Source organism: Gobio gobio, assembly GCF_949357685.1.
Source record: "Gobio gobio genome assembly, chromosome: 13".
Taxonomy (NCBI): Eukaryota; Metazoa; Chordata; class Actinopteri; order Cypriniformes; family Gobionidae; genus Gobio; species Gobio gobio.
Window position 1 is genome coordinate 28,905,956 of NC_137106.1, and position 17,373 is coordinate 28,923,328.

A 17,373-nucleotide genomic window follows, 5' to 3' on the forward strand; every position below is an offset into this window, starting at 1 on the left:
CACTCACACACACGCGCACACACACACACACACACACACACACACACACACACACACTTGAAGCGCCACTGCGGACACATCCTCACGCACGCGTGTTAACTCCTACTCTGTGACTAATGATCGTGTCTTATGGCCCATACAAGGGTCAGTAAATCAATTACACATTCTAATAAAGAAGCAGACACATCTCTCTCAGCCTGTCACCACTGATATATTACACATAGGCCTACTATGAGCGAGATTGCGCGCGTGTGTATATGTGTGTGTTAACGCTCCACTGAGGCCTTTCAGACTCCCACACCACAGTATGGAATTACACTGAATAATAATGACAACTAACTACCAACCTAAATCAATTTAATGCCATCAAACTGTAAAACTAACATCTGCTCATTGTTTATTCTACCGCTATAAATCATTTTTAATTAGTGCTGAGAAATGATGTACATTTCATGTGTTCATTTAGACAAATTTCATCTACGCAAGCGTGAAAACAAACTGCTTCTCTTTTTCTCACCACATAATTATTTGTAATTGCACCACGATAGTTTCAATAGTAGAACAAGACTGAGTTACTAACAAGCAGCTGATGATCCATCCAACCAGGATTCTCTCTACTGTAGGCTATATGATGCCTACAAAAATAAATCATATTTGTTTGAGCTTGAATAATCGCTTTGCAGACAGATCCAATGCACTGACCCATTGAAAAAGTCATTAACTGGAAAATATCAGTGATCTATGAAGAAGGGGGACAGATATAGATACTTTTACAAAGGAGGCTGTACTTGATATTTTAAAGTGTCGATCTCTAAATGGAATTTCTTGAATTTGACATTTATATCCATTTTTTTAGTACTATTATTTAATTGAAAATAAATTATTATTATTGCTGTAACTGTTATTGTTTGTCTTGGCATACACTGCCATTTAAATGTTTGATGTCAGTAATATTTTTATATTATTTTGAAAGAAGTTCCTTTAGGTGATACATGCAGTATATTTGATTTTAAAAAATGCAGTAAAACATGAAATATTATAATTCCTGTGATGTCAAAGCTGAATTTTCAGCATCATTACTCCAGTCTTCAGTGTCATATGATCATTCAGACATCATATCACATATGTTGATTTGCTGCTTGAGAAACAGTAACGCTTTTAGTTTAGGGTCACTATTCTCACTATTAACTGTGACTTTTTCCTCAATAAACTCTATTAATAAATCAATAAATCACTGCTTATTAATAGTTATTAAGGTAGTTGTTAAGTGTAGGAATTGGGTAGGATTAAGGGATGTAGAATATGGTCATGCAGAATAAGGCATTAATATGTGACCCTGGACCACAAAACCAGTCACATGGGTCAATTTTTTGAAATTGAGATTTACACATCATCTGAAAGCTGAATAAAAAAGCTTTCCATTAATGTTAGGATAGGATCGAGAAACAACTATTTGAAAATCTGGAATCTGAGGGTGCAAAAAAAATGTAATATCGAGAAAATCGCCTTTAATGTTGTCCAAACGAAGTCCTTAGCAACGCATATTTCTACAACTAATAATTTTTTTTACGGTAGGAAAAATATCTTCATGGAACATGATCTTTACTTAAAGGGATAGTTCACCCAAAAATGACAATTCTGTCATCATTTACTCCCGCTCAAGTTGTTCCAAACCTGTATGAGTTTCTTTGTTCTGCTGAACACGAGAAGATATTTTGAAGAATGTGTGTAATCAAGCAGATAGAGCAACCAATGGCTTCCATAGTAGGAGAAAAAGTACCATGGTAGCCATTGGTTGCTCTATCTGCTTTGTTATAAACATTCTTCAAAATATCTTCTTTTGTGTTCAGCAGAACAAAGAAACTCATACAGGTTTGGAACAACTTGAGGGGGAGTAAATGATGACAGAATTGTCATTTTTGGGTGAACTATCCCTTTAATACCCTAATGATTTTTGGCATAAAAGAAACATTTACCATTTTGACCAATACAATGTATTGTTGGCTACACTTTTTAGTTGGCTAAAAAGGTGCTATATAGCACTAAAATTGGTTCTTTGGCTTGTAATCATAGGGGAACCACTTTAAGTGCTGTATAGCACCAAATCTTGGTGCTTCAGTGGTTCTTCACCGTTTTTTGGGATGACTGCTATATAGCACCGCTGCCATATACAGAACCTGTTAAGCCCCTGTATGGTTCTTCAGCGGTTTTTCAGAGGTTCTTCGGGGTGGTTAAGGTGCTATATAGCACTACTGCCTTACAAATAACCTTTTTAGCCCCTTTAAAGGTTCTTTACAAGTTCTACATAGCACCATTTGACAAAGGTGCTGTAGAGCACCTTTAAAGATATGGTGCTATATAGCACCAAAATTGGTTCCCATGCCAAGAACCACTTTTAGGGCCATATAGCACTTTTTTTTTTTGAGTGTATTGCCACAAATATACCCGTGCGACTTATGACGGTTTGGTGGTCCAGGTTCACAAATGTGCTAATAAAGTACTAATAAACAGCCAATATCATAGTAATATGCATGCTAAAAAGCAAATAGTGAGATTTGGACCCTAAACTAAAATGTTAGCAAAGTTTCTTATATTATCAATGTTGAAAACAGTTGAGCTGCTTAATATTTTTGTGAAAATGGTGATATCAAAGGATTCTTTGATGAGCACAATTTTCTTTTCTAGCATTATAAATGTCTTTACTGTCCCTTTTGATCAATTTAATGCATAATAAAAGTACCTTGCCGGGAAAGGTAAAATACTTGAATAGGTACTTGTTTTGCTTTTGTCTACCTAAAATTAAAAAGAAATGTATTAAATTATTAGTCTGACACTCTTAGAATGACTCAACTGGATAAATGCATTAGTGTGCCAGCTTTCATTTTTGAACTTTTTAAATGTCTTTTTTCAAGGCAAGGTGAAATGAAAAATTGTTTTAAATTTTTTATAGGCCTGTCAGAATATGTGTCTTGTGTGGAAGTATCATTTTCCATTTTCTGGAGTTGTCAATGCTTCTTGTCAATGTTGTCCAGCAGCAAGAGTTTGTATTTTCGAATGGATTTTAATAGAGTTGAGCAGCACAACTTAATCTCATTTAATTATGTTTGACTATCAACTTGGGGTATTGAATGAACATGCAGTGACATCTAGTGACACCAACAGCAACATTAAAAATCCTTACATTCCCCACAGGCCATAGTTGAAATTGGATAAAGCCAGAAACTGAACTGTGACTAGTTAACTGTGCAGATATAAACCTGCCAGCCTTGTTAACAGTTCTCTTTCTCTGTTTGCATATTCATGATCATAGCCATCGGTGAGGTCATTAACCTCTTCTGGTGTCAAACTATAATAGCGGCTTGGTATTGGTACACATGTTGTCAGCAACAACACTGTTTACTCAGTCCATTGCTTTAGGGCCTTTTCCCCCCATTCTGAACTGCTGCAGTTCGTATATGACTAATACGCTATGGGTCATGACTGCAATGTGAAGTAATGAGCTGCCAACCCCTGTAGACTGTGTTATCCATAAACACTCACAAGCGAAAACATGTTAGTTTACAGGCAGCGCAGCTGAGGGCAGCGGATATAGTGAACAGGAATGAGAAATTGCGGTTTTCTAGGGAACGAGGATTACAGTAAGGTCGTGGAAGTGGTAATGTGCCCAGAGCTCGAATAAACTACTAACCTATTTAAATCGGAACACTTGATGTATTACAACAAAGTAAGGCTGCAGACAGCAGGCCAGTCCAGACAACAAAGAAAACGTGCTGTAGTTTGAAAACAAATGTGGAGTTATTAACATCTAAAACTATAATTCATGCATCATTTAATATTCATGGCCAATTCAATATGTGTTGCTTGTCAATGATATGTTGTTTCACTGCACGGGTGAATTATTACACCTTTCAGATGAAGTCGGAGGCCGGATACCTGAGTTGAAATTTTCCCAATCTACTTCCAACCTCAACGCGTAACCGTCAATCACGCGCAGTGCTGGGTAGATTACTTACAAATTGTGGTCAGTTACTGATTCCAAATTGCATGGCAAAAATGACATTACACATTTAAAGGGATAGTTCACTAATTTTGTCATCATTTACCCACCCTAAAGTTGTCACATCTGTTTCAGTTTCTTTCTTCTGTTGAAGACAAAAGAAGATATTTTGAAGAATGTTAGTAAGACAGTTGACTGAAGCCATTGACTTCCATAGTAGGAAAAAATAGCATGGAAGTCAATAGCTACCGTCAACTGTTTGGTTACAGACATTCTACAAAATATCTTCTTTTGTGTTCAACAGGAGAAAAAAACTCATACAGGTTTGGAACAACATGAGAGTGAGTAAATGATGACAGAATTTTTTTTACTATTCCTTTAATAGCCTACAATCGACTCTTTTTTTAGTTTTTAATTTTTTTTTATTTTAGAATACTTTGGACCTCTTTACCCTAATATATTTACTGGAAGTACCCCCTGAGATTTTATATCTTCTGCTGAACACAAAAGAAGATATTTTGAACAATGTCGGTAACCTAACACTTGATGGACCCCACTCACTTCCATAGTATTTTTTCTCATACTATAGAAGTCAATGGGGCCCATCAAATGTTTGGTTACCCGTATTCCTCAAAATCCAATGCAGGGAATAATTCATGTGTTCGTCAGCGACGGATTAGATATGCAGTGTTGAAAAAAACATTTCTTAAAAATAAAAATGATTTCTGTAAATCCAGTGGGCTGTTTGTGCAATTCCACAAACCTGGAAGACCTTCTGAACGTATACTACTGTAAACAATTATTTTCAAGATTTGCTATCACAATTTTTTTTAAATTAATGTGGTTCAGATAACATAATATTTTGCGTTTCTGTTGAATAAACCGATCTCCTTCATTGTATTAACTGCATTTTTTAATTTCAATGAACTCAACATTTTAAGGAAACCAGGTAACTTACTTTTTTAAGTTAGGCCAACAATCATGTTTTACAGTGTAGGCTTTTTTTTTTTTAGAAAGGAACTTTTAAAAGATAAAAAAAGAAGGATGACTAGTTAACGTCTCGGTTACGTATGTAACCCTCGTTCCCTGAAGGAGGGAACGGAGACGTACGTCGGAACTGACCGACGAATTGGGATCTGATCTCAGAGACCAATCTACTTCGAGTGTATTAAAAACGAGCCAATGGAGATTGGCATGCGATCCACGCATTCCACGCACCGCCCCGCAGCGCGGGTATAAATAAGGAAGTGGAATGCTTGATCATTGCTTTTTTCTGCTGAGGAGCCGAACTAGTGACTCGGCCCCCTAGCGGAAGCACAGCACCTGGCGACGGGACGTACGTCTCCGTTCCCTCCTTCAGGGAACGAGGGTTACATACGTAACCGAGACGTTCCCTTTCAGTCGGTCACGTTCGACGTACGTCGGAACTGACCGACGAATTGGGATCCCTACCAAAACGCCAGGGCGCTGGCCCTTCCAGCGTCCTGCTTGAGCGCACTGGACCGTCTTAGATGGTACGGAAGTCAGGGCTCCAAGCAGGGAGGTCAGTCACTGCTGTTTCTGCAAGACCCACTCAGTGTGACTATTGGATAACGCTGGGAAAGCGTGCCCGTCTCGGGAGATGGTACGCTGCGGAGCCACGTCCTTCAGTAGAAGGCTAGGTGGCAGAATACACATAAGGACTAACCTGGCAGGGTAGTGCAACATATGGCAGTCTCTGGGGTGGTTCCAGCCTGGTCCCAGGGGGGAAAGAACACGCCCAGAGACGACAGAGCGGGCTCTGTCAAGGGAAAGACACGGGGCTAGCCGAGTAGGGTAGCTGGTACCGTGGAAGAATACACATATGGGGTAGCCGTGAGGGGACCGCTACATATGGAACCCAGCCTACACACACGTTTCACAAGCATACGGGTGCAGGCCTGGCGTCAGACGGCCGCAACGTCTGGCACCGCAGGGGTGACGGAGGAGCTCGACAGGGTTAGCCGTTTCCGGGGAACACAACTGGAGAAAAATAGACGCACGTATCCGGCCCAAAGGGCGGGAGTGGCGTTGCAAGCCGACACTTAGAACGGGCACTTAGCGCTACTGGCCACTGGGGGCGAGGATGCGGGAAGATACCGGCTCTACACGGAGGCTATAGAATCTAGCGAACGTGTTAGGTGTCGCCCAGCCCGCAGCTCTACATATATCTGTCAGCGAGGCGCCTTGAGCCAGCGCCCAGGAAGAAGCAACACTCCTTGTTGAGTGAGCTCGCAACCCGAACGGGCAAGGCACGTCTTGGGACTGGTAAGCCAAGACGATAGCATCCACTATCCAGTGGGCCAACCTCTGCTTGGAGACAGCCTTTCCCTTCTGCTGGCCTCCGTAACAGACGAAGAGTTGCTCTGAGGTCCGAAAGCTTTGAGTCCGGTCGACGTAAGCGCGGAGAGCGCGGACGGGACATAACAAAGCCTGGGCTGGGTCTGCCTCCTCCGAAGGCAGCGCTTGCAGGTTCACTACCTGGTCCCGGAAGGGAGTGGTAGGAACCTTGGGCACGTATCCAGGCCGGGGTCTCAGGACAACGTGAGAGTTGGCCGGCCCGAATTCTAGGCACGATTCGTTGACCGAAAGTGCATGCAGGTCCCCTACCCTCTTGATGGAGGCCAATGCCGTCAGAAGCACTGTCTTCATTGACAGGATTTTAAGCTCCACAGACTGCAAAGGCTCAAAGGGAGGGCTCTGAAGTGCTCTGAGCACTAGAGCTAAGTCCCAAGAGGGTAACGAGTTTGGACGAGGAGGATTTAGCCTCCTCGCACCTCTGAGGAACCTGACGATTAAGTCGTGCTTTCCTACGGACTTACCTTCGACTGCGTCGTGATACGCCGCTATTGCTGCGACGTACACTTTGAGGGTGGAGGGAGACAGCCTTCGCTCCAGCCCATCTTGCAGGAAAGAAAGCACGACACTAATCGAACACCTTCGGGGGTCTTCCCGGTGGGAAGAGCACCATTCAACGAACAGGTTCCACTTCAAAGCGTAGAGGCGCCTCGTAGAGGGGGCTCTAGCAGAAGAGATGGTGTCTACCACTGCCTGTGGTAGACCACCTAGAACCTCCGCGTCCCGTCCAGGGACCAGACATGGAGTTTCCAGAGGTCTGGACGCGGGTGCCATAGAGTGCCCCGTCCCTGAGAAAGAAGGTCCCTCCTCAGGGGGATCGGCCAAGGAGGGGCTGTCGCGAGGAGAGTTAGTTCTGGGAACCAGGTCCGGTTGGGCCAGTAGGGCGCAACTAACAAGACCTGCTCCTCGTCCTCCCTGACCTTGCACAGGGTCTGTGCAAGAAGGCTCACTGGGGGAAACGCATATTTGCGCAGGTCCCGGGGCCAGCTGTGCGCCAGTGCATCCGTGCCGAGGGTGCCCCCGGACAGGGAATAGTACCACTGGCAATGGGTCGAGTCCGGAGAGGCAAACAGGTCTACCTGTGCGGCTCCGAAGAGGTCCCATATCAGCTGGACCGCCTGGGGATGGAGTCGCCACTCCCCCGGAGGTGTCGACTGGCGAGAGAGCTCGTCGGCTGTCTGGTTCAGCGCACCTGGGATGTGAATGGCACGAAGCGACCTCAGATGCTTCTGACTCCAAAGGAGGAGGTGGCGGGCGAGTTGGAACATGCAACGGGAGCGTAGACCACCCTGACGGTTGATGTACGCAACGGCCGCAATGTTGTCCGTACGGACCAGTACATGCTTGCCACGTAGCGGCCCCTTGAGGCGGCGCAGTGCCAAGTGTACCGCTAACAACTCGAGGCAATTGATATGCCAATGCAATTGAGGTCCCGTCCACAGACCTGAAACTGCATGCCCGTTGTACGTGGCCCCCCAGCCCGTGGAGGAGGCATCCGTGAAGAGCACAGCATGCCTGGACACTTGTTCTAAGGGCACCCCGGCCCGGAGAAACGAAGCGTCGGACCATGGGCTGAAAGTTTGGCGGCAGTAAGGAGTCACTGGGACCCGGTACTGGCCGCTCTGCCACGCCCACCTCGGGACTCGGCCATGGAGCCAGTGTTGAAGCGGTCTCATATGAAGCAATCCGAGCGGCGTTACCGCGGCTGCAGATGCCATATGCCCCAGGAGCCTCTGAAAAAATTTCAGTGGGACCGCCGTCCTGTTCTTGAACGAATTCAAGCAGTTCAACACTGACCGGACCCGCTCTTCCGTGAGGCGCGCAGTCTGGCTGACCGAATCCAGCTCCATACCGAGATAAGAGATCCTCTGTGCGGGACAGAGTTTGCTCTTCTCTCGGTTGACCCGAAGGCCCAACAGGCTGAGGTGACTGAGCACCATGTCCCTGTGTTCGCACAACTGCTCCCGAGACTGGGCGAGTATAAGCCAGTCGTCGAGATAGTTGAGGACGCGAACGCCGCGTTCTCTGAGCGGAACAATGGCTGCCTCTGCGACTTTCGTGAAGACGCGAGGCGACAGGGACAGCCCGAAGGGCAAGACTTTGTACTGATATGCCTTCCCCTCGAACGCAAAACGTAGGAACGGTCTGTGTCGAGGAAGGATAGAGACATGAAAGTATGCGTCCTTCAGGTCGATCGCTGCAAACCAATCTTGGGGACGGATGCATTCGAAAATGCGTTTCTGCGTTAGCATCCGGAACGGGAGCTTGTGCAGGGCCCGATTCAGGATACGCAGGTCCAAGATTGGCCGTAACCCACCCCCTTTCTTGGGTACAATGAAGTAGGGGCTGTAGAACCCCGCCTTCATATCGGCTGGAGGAACCGGCTCGATCGCGTCCTTCGCCAGCAGGACATCGATCTCTGACCGCAAGACCTGGGCATCGCTGCTCCGCACTGAGGTGAAGAGGATGCCCTTGTACTTGGGAGGCCGGCGAGCGAACTGAATCGCGTAGCCGAGTCTGATGGTACGGATGAGCCAGCGAGACGGCCTGGGGAGCTGAAGCCAAGCCCCCAGAGACCGTACAAGCGGGACCAACGGCACCACAGACGTACCCGGGGTGGGGCAGCGAAGTGGAATGGACGGACCCGACTCGGGAGGCCCGGAGGCGGCCCGGAGTGTTGTCCGAATATTCCAGGGCGGGGCAGAGTGTGGGTGAGAAGGCCCGGGGGCGTTCTCGGTGCCCACACTGCTGCCCCCTGGCGAGGGGGAGAGGGGAGGAAAGGAGTGGCAAGGCCCGGGGGCGTCGCGCACTGCCAACCTGGCCCTCTTGGGGCCCAGGGAAAATAGAAACTGCTCTTTTATTGAGAATGTGGGTGCCGCTGGACTCCGGAGAGCCAGCGGCAGAGATGTAACACCAGTCGGGGCCCCCCGGTCCTCCTCCGGGGGGTGGGAGAAAGATGCGGACATCATCTCCCTCAGAGCAGCTCCCGTCTTCCCTGGGCTGCCCGTCTCAGGGCCGCTTCCCCTTGCGCTTGCCGGCTGGTTTAGCGGAGCCCTGAGCGGGTTGGGCGCCTCCCTTACGTCCGGCACCCTGCTTTCCCGGTGGAGGCTGCTGCTTGGGTTTCGCAGGGGCGGAGGCGGACGCAGGGGGACGCCCTCGGCGACGAGCAGGCGGAGGTGCTGCCGACGACGACTGGGTGGAGGCAGCAGCGGGTCGTCGGGGCAGGATGTTTTTGATGGCCTCCGTCTGCTTCTGGGCCACCGAGAACTGCTGGGCGAAGCTCTCGATGGCGTCGCCGAAGAGGCCGGCCTGACAGACAGGGGCGTTGAGAAACCGGACCTTGTCGGAATCACGCATGTCTGCCAGGTTCAGCCACAGGTGGCGTTCCTGGACCACTAGTGTGGACATCGCCCGACCCAGGGAGCGTGCAGTGACTTTCGTCGCCCGGAGAGCGAGGTCAGTCGCCGCACGCAGTTCCTGCATAACACCCTGGTCGGAACTACCCTCGTGCAATTGCTTTAGCGCCTTGGCCTGGTGGACCTGCAGGAGCGCCATAGCATGCAGAGATGATGCGGCTTCCCCGCAGGCGGTGTAAGCCCTGCCCGTGAGACCGGACGAGAACTTACACGCCCGGGAGGGGAGACGCGGGGCACCCCGCCAGTCCGCAGCGGTCTTGGGACACAGTTGCATCGCCACAGACCGCTCGACTGAGGGGATTCCCACGTAGCCCTTAGCCGCACCACCATCGAGAGTAGTGAGGACGGAGGAGTCAGTCGACCGTGAGCGAGCGTTGTAAGGCGCTACCCACGATTTCGTGATCTCCTGATGCACTTCCGGGAAGAAAGGAACCGGGGCGGGGCGCTGAGAACCAGCACGGGCCGTCCCGAGAAACCAATCGTCCAACCGCGAGGGTTCGGGACACGGTGGAGGGTTCCACTCGAGCCCGACACTCGCGGCGGCCCGGGAAAGCATAGCCGTAAGCTCTGGGTCGGACTCGGGCAACGCTGTCACACCCGAAGGGGGCAGCGCAGCCGAATCTTCATCCTCAGAGCCCATTAGCTCGTCCCCCGATGCTGCAATCGACAGCATGTCCTCAGCCGGAGCCCCAAAAGAAACGCCTGGGACCTCCCGGGGGAGGCCAGCGCGCTCTTCTGGAAGCTCCACCGGCGCAGCGGAGGGGGGAGGGGCCCGAGGAGCCGTTTGACCCGTCGGGGAAGCCCTCACAGTAACCCTCAGGTCCCCACCAAGGCCATCAGCCAAAGTAGCAGCCCTCTGCTTTGCAGCGGGAGGACCACTAGATCGGGGGATGCGCAATGGTGCTCCGCCTCTTTCGAGGTAATGGAGTCTGGACCGTAAAACTGCGATGGTCATGTTCCCGCAATGGGAACATGAGTCATTCACGAACGCAGCCTCAGCGTGCTGAACGCCCAAACACGTGAGACAACGAACGTGACCGTCAGCTGGGGACAGATATCGACCGCATCCAGAAACACACGGTTTGAATGACATCTTGAAAAAGACGCAGGGTCAAACCGTGTTGCTCTTTTAGAAAGGAAACTGCTCTTTTAACGTGCTGAAGCACTCAGGGAGATGACCGCGGCACCACACAGTACAAAGGTGCAAGCCTGTGTGTGCACTCAGAAATAGGAAACGCCCAGCGAACCAACAGCTGATCTCCGTCTGAAGCGGCACTCGCTGACGCGCTGTCACACCCGCACTGGAAGCAGATCCTCTCACGAGACTCGTCAAAAACACTCTTCGTAGAAACAGGAAACATTCACTGTTCGGCTCCGAAGTAGAAAAGCAATGATCAAGCATTCCACTTCCTTATTTATACCCGCGCTGCGGGGCGGTGCGTGGAATGCGTGGATCGCATGCCAATCTCCATTGGCTCGTTTTTAATACACTCGAAGTAGATTGGTCTCTGAGATCAGATCCCAATTCGTCGGTCAGTTCCGACGTACGTCGAACGTGACCGACTGAAAGGGAACTGCCATTGTGAGGATAACATGTAATCAATAAAAGTGTAACTGTAGTCTGATTACTTTCAAATGTAATAAATTAGTATTTTAAAATGTCATTTAAATTTTTGGAATCTAACGTAATCTGGGTTACTAGCCAGCGCTGATCACGTGTCATAGACACACGTACACCAAATTGGTGCAATAACTCAACAAGAACATGTGTTGTTATTCAATATCAAAACCAAAAATCATAAAGACAAAATGCTTGCATATGTCTAAAAAAAATAGCTGTCAAAAAAAACCACGATATACATGTTATAAATGTATGCTGCATTCAACTCATTCAACTGTTATAAACTCATGCCATATCGTAATTGCCAGAATTAATAGATGGCAACACACAATGTTCCATTCTGAGCTGTTCATCTGTTCAGATTCTGAATTATGCGTTTCTATGGCAACTTTATTAATGCCAAAATGTAATCAACAGACAAAACTACAATACAAGTAACAGTCATTATGCAATTGCCTAATTAAATGGAAGCTATTATGCTATTATGCTTTTTTCCTGCTTGTGCATGTAAGCAATCTGCAAAGTTACAAAAAAGCACAAAGTCCAGCATGACTATCTCAACTTCTGTTGCACTTTAAGGCCCATTTACATCAAGTATGATAACTGTTGATAACAATATTTAAATTAGTGTTTAAATCAATTCTGCTGCAGTTATTTCGTCTGCTGATTTAAATGCTCAAACTCTCAAGCTGGGAGGATTCTTATTGGCTGTCAATGTTTTTATCGTTCATCAGATAGAAAAAAAGCTAGTGTTGTTCGTTAGCATTATAACGGGTGTGGACTTACCTATACTCATAGAATTAGAACAATCATTAAAACTTTATTGCTATAGTTATTGTGCCATTCCAGTCATTAATTTCAAGTTGGAGATGGCAAAATGTCCTCGTCCAGAACGTTTCTGGAACACAGCATTATAACATGAGTTGTAGTCGATTAACTATCATTTATTGTAAAGAAAAGCTGAGGTGGATAGGTCGACAAATCTCAAGCCTTGACCTCTGACCCCTCTCTATTTATTTGTATGTGTCAAAGTATCATAGGCAAGGGAAACACATTTAGAGTTGGAGTTGAAAAGGACGGTGTAAATAATCCCTCCAAGCAATCGGAGGGCATCTGTCACATCAATCTGAACGGAAATCGGGTGAGATAGAATAGATGGCTGTGGATGGAGGATGTTTTATTCTTTTTGTTCTTGTGTTGGAGAGCGGCCTTGAATTATTATGAGATATGAGCACAGACACACAAATACATGCTTAAAGGTATGCACACACACACAGCATTTGATAGGTTACAAAATGGGGTAATGTTAATATGATTGTGTGTGTGTGGGTTTTGACTGCATTGTGGGGGCCAAATGTAACCACAAGGATAGTAAAAATCTGCATTATGCTGAATTATGACTTAATGAATGTGAAAATATGTTAAATGGTTTCTTGGAATGGTAGGATAGGGGTAGTGTGTGCATGTATGACAATCTTTGACAATCAACAAACATTTTGTGGTCCCCTTGAAGAAAACAGCTTATAAATCATACTAAATTATGTATTTTTTGGAAAATGTAAAAATGCAGAAAGTTTTCAGTAATGGGTAGGGTTGAGGGATATAATTCATAGTTTGTACATATAAAAATCATAATTTCTAAAAATTTCGGAAAGTCCCCATAAAACATGGAAACCCAACGCGTGCGTGTGTGTGTGAGAGGAAATATTGTATGCTCTAACTAACATTATTCAGGTAACTCCCAACAGTTACAGGACTCAAAGAGCAAGAGCGAGAGCGGTTGATTTGATGCCCCGGGTGGTGTCCTCCTTTCATTTGTTGGTTTCAGGGTTCAGATGATTCAAAAGCAGGCCAGCGGCTGCTGGGGCTTGAGGTAATTGAACAGGCTGACCTCTCACACCACTCTAAGTGATTATCTTTAAAACATTACACATCTAATTATTCCCTGGTTTTAGGTTTGAGCATTGAAATGGAAATAATGTGGCATACACAAACTGATTATATTAATAAGCATGCATTCAGACTAGTTTAATTAATAGTGTTCATTAGAAGATGTAACACTCGAGTGATGATAACAGCCTCACACGTCATTGATTAAATCTCTACTGCCATCTAGTGTCTCAAACATGAGTTCCATGCATATTACGTTTTGGTCATGGTCTTTTTACAGTGAATCTACCAAATTTCTACTATTGATTATCTTAGACATGGTGTTTCAGCCTTTCCAGACCCAGAAACCACATTACGTTTTGGTCATGGTCTTTTTACGATAATATATATATATTTTTTTTTTTGTCAGTGACGGTGAATCTACCAAACTTCTACTATTGATTATCTTCGATACCAGAAACCACCACTCAAATTCTAAGCCAACTCAAGAAGTTCCCATTTAAAAAGCTAGATTTTCTCGTTATAAGAACTTTATGTAAAACATCAACATTATTACAGTATATAATTCTAAAAAAAGATCAGTAAGATTTTTTATGTTTTTAGAAAGTCTCTATGCTCACCAAGGCTGCATTTATTTTATTAAAACTATGAAAAAAAAAACTAATTTTGTGAAATATTATTAAAATTTAAAATAACAGTTTTCTATTTGAATATATTTTAACATATAATTTATTTCTGTGATGCAAAGCTGAATTTTTAGCATCATCACTCCAGTCTTCAGCATCACATGATCCTTCGGAAATTCAAATATGCTGATTTGGTGCTCAAGAAACATTTATGATTATTATCAATGTTGAAAACAGTTGTGTTTTTTTTTTTTTTTTTTGATGACTAGAAAGTTCAAAAGAACAGTATTTATCTGAAATAGAAAGCTTTTGCAACATTGTAACTTAATAACTTAAAATAAATGAATACATTTATTCAGCATGCATGCATTAAATTGATCAAAAGTGACAGTAAAGACTAGCTAAGTAAAGACATTTATAATGTTACAAAATATTATATTTAAAATAAATGCTGTCCTTTTGTTCAACATTGAAACTAATATCATAAATGTTTCTTGAGCATCAAATCAGCATATCAGAATGATTTCTGAAGGATGTGACACTGAAGACTGGAGTAATGATGGTAAAAAACATTTTTTTTTATTAATGCAGCCTTGGTGAGCATAAGAGACTTCTTCTAAAAATCTTACCAATAAAAAACTTTTGAACGGCAGTGTACATACATTCATTTATTCATTCATTGTGTTCCACAGAAGAAAGTCATACAGGTTTGGAAAAGAGAATTTTCATTTTTTTTTTGTGAAATACCCCTTTAAGTTTGTCCAATAGCTCTAAGATATCAACATTCTCTTTTTTATCTGTAGTTCAACAAACATCCACCAGAGAACAGCATGACTCCATGCTGACAGAAGGCCCTGTTTTATGTCCCAATAAAAACAATTCAGGAAGCAGTGGGAGCTGATCTCAGGTCAGCATTTTTTTTTTTTTTTTTACATGTGAATTTTAAATGAAAAATACTTGACGAGGACAAGGCATTATTGTCTTGCTTTTTCTTACTCGCATGCAAACCTACACAGATTTATACATTCATTTTTCTTTCAAATTTTTCTCTCCATTGTTTTGTCTCTCAGATACACGTAAGAACTGTGAGTCAGGCTGTATGAAGAGAGTGTAGGCGGAGGTGAGAGCGGATTGTAAAGGGAAAGACGCTGCAGAAGCTCACTGCAGGCTATTGTATGCAGCATGCACACATAATATTCAGTTCAGCAATACAGTGTGGTTCCTACACTACACTCCAAAGAAATGGTGCTATATGGCACTAAAAGTTGTTCTTGGTCGTAATCATAGGGGAACCACTTTTGGTGCTTTATAGACATACCTAACATGTTCTATATAGCACCTCAGCCAAAGAACCGGTGAAGAACCACTGAAGCACCAAGATTGGTGCTATACAGCACTTAAATCATAGAGGTTCCCCTATGATTACGAGCCAAGAACCACTTTTAGTGCCATATAGCACCATTTTTTTAGAGTGTACCATGGCTTTTCTGTAAAGGGTTAGTTCACCCAAAAATGAAAATAATGTAATGTATTACTCACCTTCATGCCGTTCCACACACGTAAGACCTCTGTTAATCTTCGGAACACAAATTAAGATATTTTTGTTGAAATCCGAGTGCTCAGTGAGGCCTGCATAGACAGCAATGAAATTTACACTCTCAAGATCCATTAATGTACTAAAAACATATTTAAATCAGTTCGTGTGAGTACAGTGGTTCAATATTAATATTATAAAGCGACGAGAATATTTTTTGTGCGCCAAAAAAACTAAATAACGACTTGTAGTGATAACCGATTTCAAAACACTGCTTCATGAAGCTTAAGAGCGTATCGAATCAGTGAGTCGATTCATGATTTGGATCGCGTGTCAAACCGCCAAACTGCTGAAATCACCGAAATCACGTGACTTTGGCGCTACGAACCACTGATTCGATACGCTCCGAAGCTTCATGAAGCAGCTGTTTGAAAACGGTTATCACTATACAAGTCCTTATTTAGGTTTTTTTTGGCACGCAAAAAATATTCTCGTCGCTTTATAATATTAATATTGAACCACTGTACTCACATGGACTGATTTAAATATATTTTTAGTACATTAATGGATCTTGAGAGTGTACTACATTTCATTGCAGCCTCATTGAGCCTTCAGATTTCAACAAAAATATCTTCATTTGTGTTCTGAAGATGAACGAAGGTCTTACGGGTGTGGAACGGCATAAGGGTGAGTAATTAATTACATTATTTTCATTTTTGGGTGAACTAACCCTTTAAGTGTGTTACAGAGTGCTATGTGCACAGCATCACCACAGTCAACCACAACAGCTTCAACAAAACAAAAAACTACATTGATTATGACATCACCAATACAAATAACCTCTAAATACCTGCCAAAACAGCACTAAATAAAACACCTCAGACTAAATTGCAAAGATTTGTAGACTTGAATTATTGGACTGCTGCTGCAAAAAAAAAAAACATTAGAAAGTGTCATTTTCAGTTCGAACAGAGCTTAATTGCAGTCATGAGATGTCATGATGACATTAAAACCATGTCAAGAACAGATCATCTGAATTTACCAGAGCTGAATGGGAAAACTAGAGTCAACAGTGTGTGTGTGTGTGTGTGTGTGTGTGTGTGTGTGTGTGTGTGTGTGTGTGTGTGTGTGTGTGTGTGTGTGTGTGTGTGTGTGTGTGTGTGTGTGTGTGTGTCTCAAGAATAAACAGCCCAGCGGTTATGCAAGATCCTCATGGGAAACTGTCCAGATGTGCCTAACTTGAGACATAAGACTCTCTTTTCTGTCTTTTAAATGTACACTTTGGTTATTTAGTGTTCTGTGACATCTGGAAACTCATAGATATAGAAGCAGTCACCCTCTTCCAGATCTATTTAACAAATGTTTAACACATATGGACCTGCATCCCATCCTGTGTTGATGACAAGAGTTCGGGACAGAGGTCATGAGTGTAATGGAGCACAACAGTTATGCCTGAATTGTATTTGCCATTTTCATAAGGTCAGAGGTGGAACAATATGCACATGGGACTGACTATAATGTCAGCCAAGTCTTTCTTTCCAACTCCATCATCCTAAAGCTGTTGTTGTATACAAAATACAAACTATTAACTCAAATTTAAGCAAGTTTTCTAAAACGGAAAACTACTATATATATAACTCCAATAAGTATCAAAACAAAAGTATCTTCTACACTGTAAATAAATAAATAAATAAAGAATCAGTAAAAAAAGGTTAATGGTAATTTTCTGCCAGGACATTTTCCAATACGTTTACGGACATTTCATTTAATCCTAAAACAACACAATGCAATGTGCAATTCAAAATACAGGGATTATATATATATATATTGGTGGTCAAATTGATGAATCACAATTAATTGCATCTAACATAAAAGTTATTGTTTATATACAGAACAAAACCAAAGTATTGCAA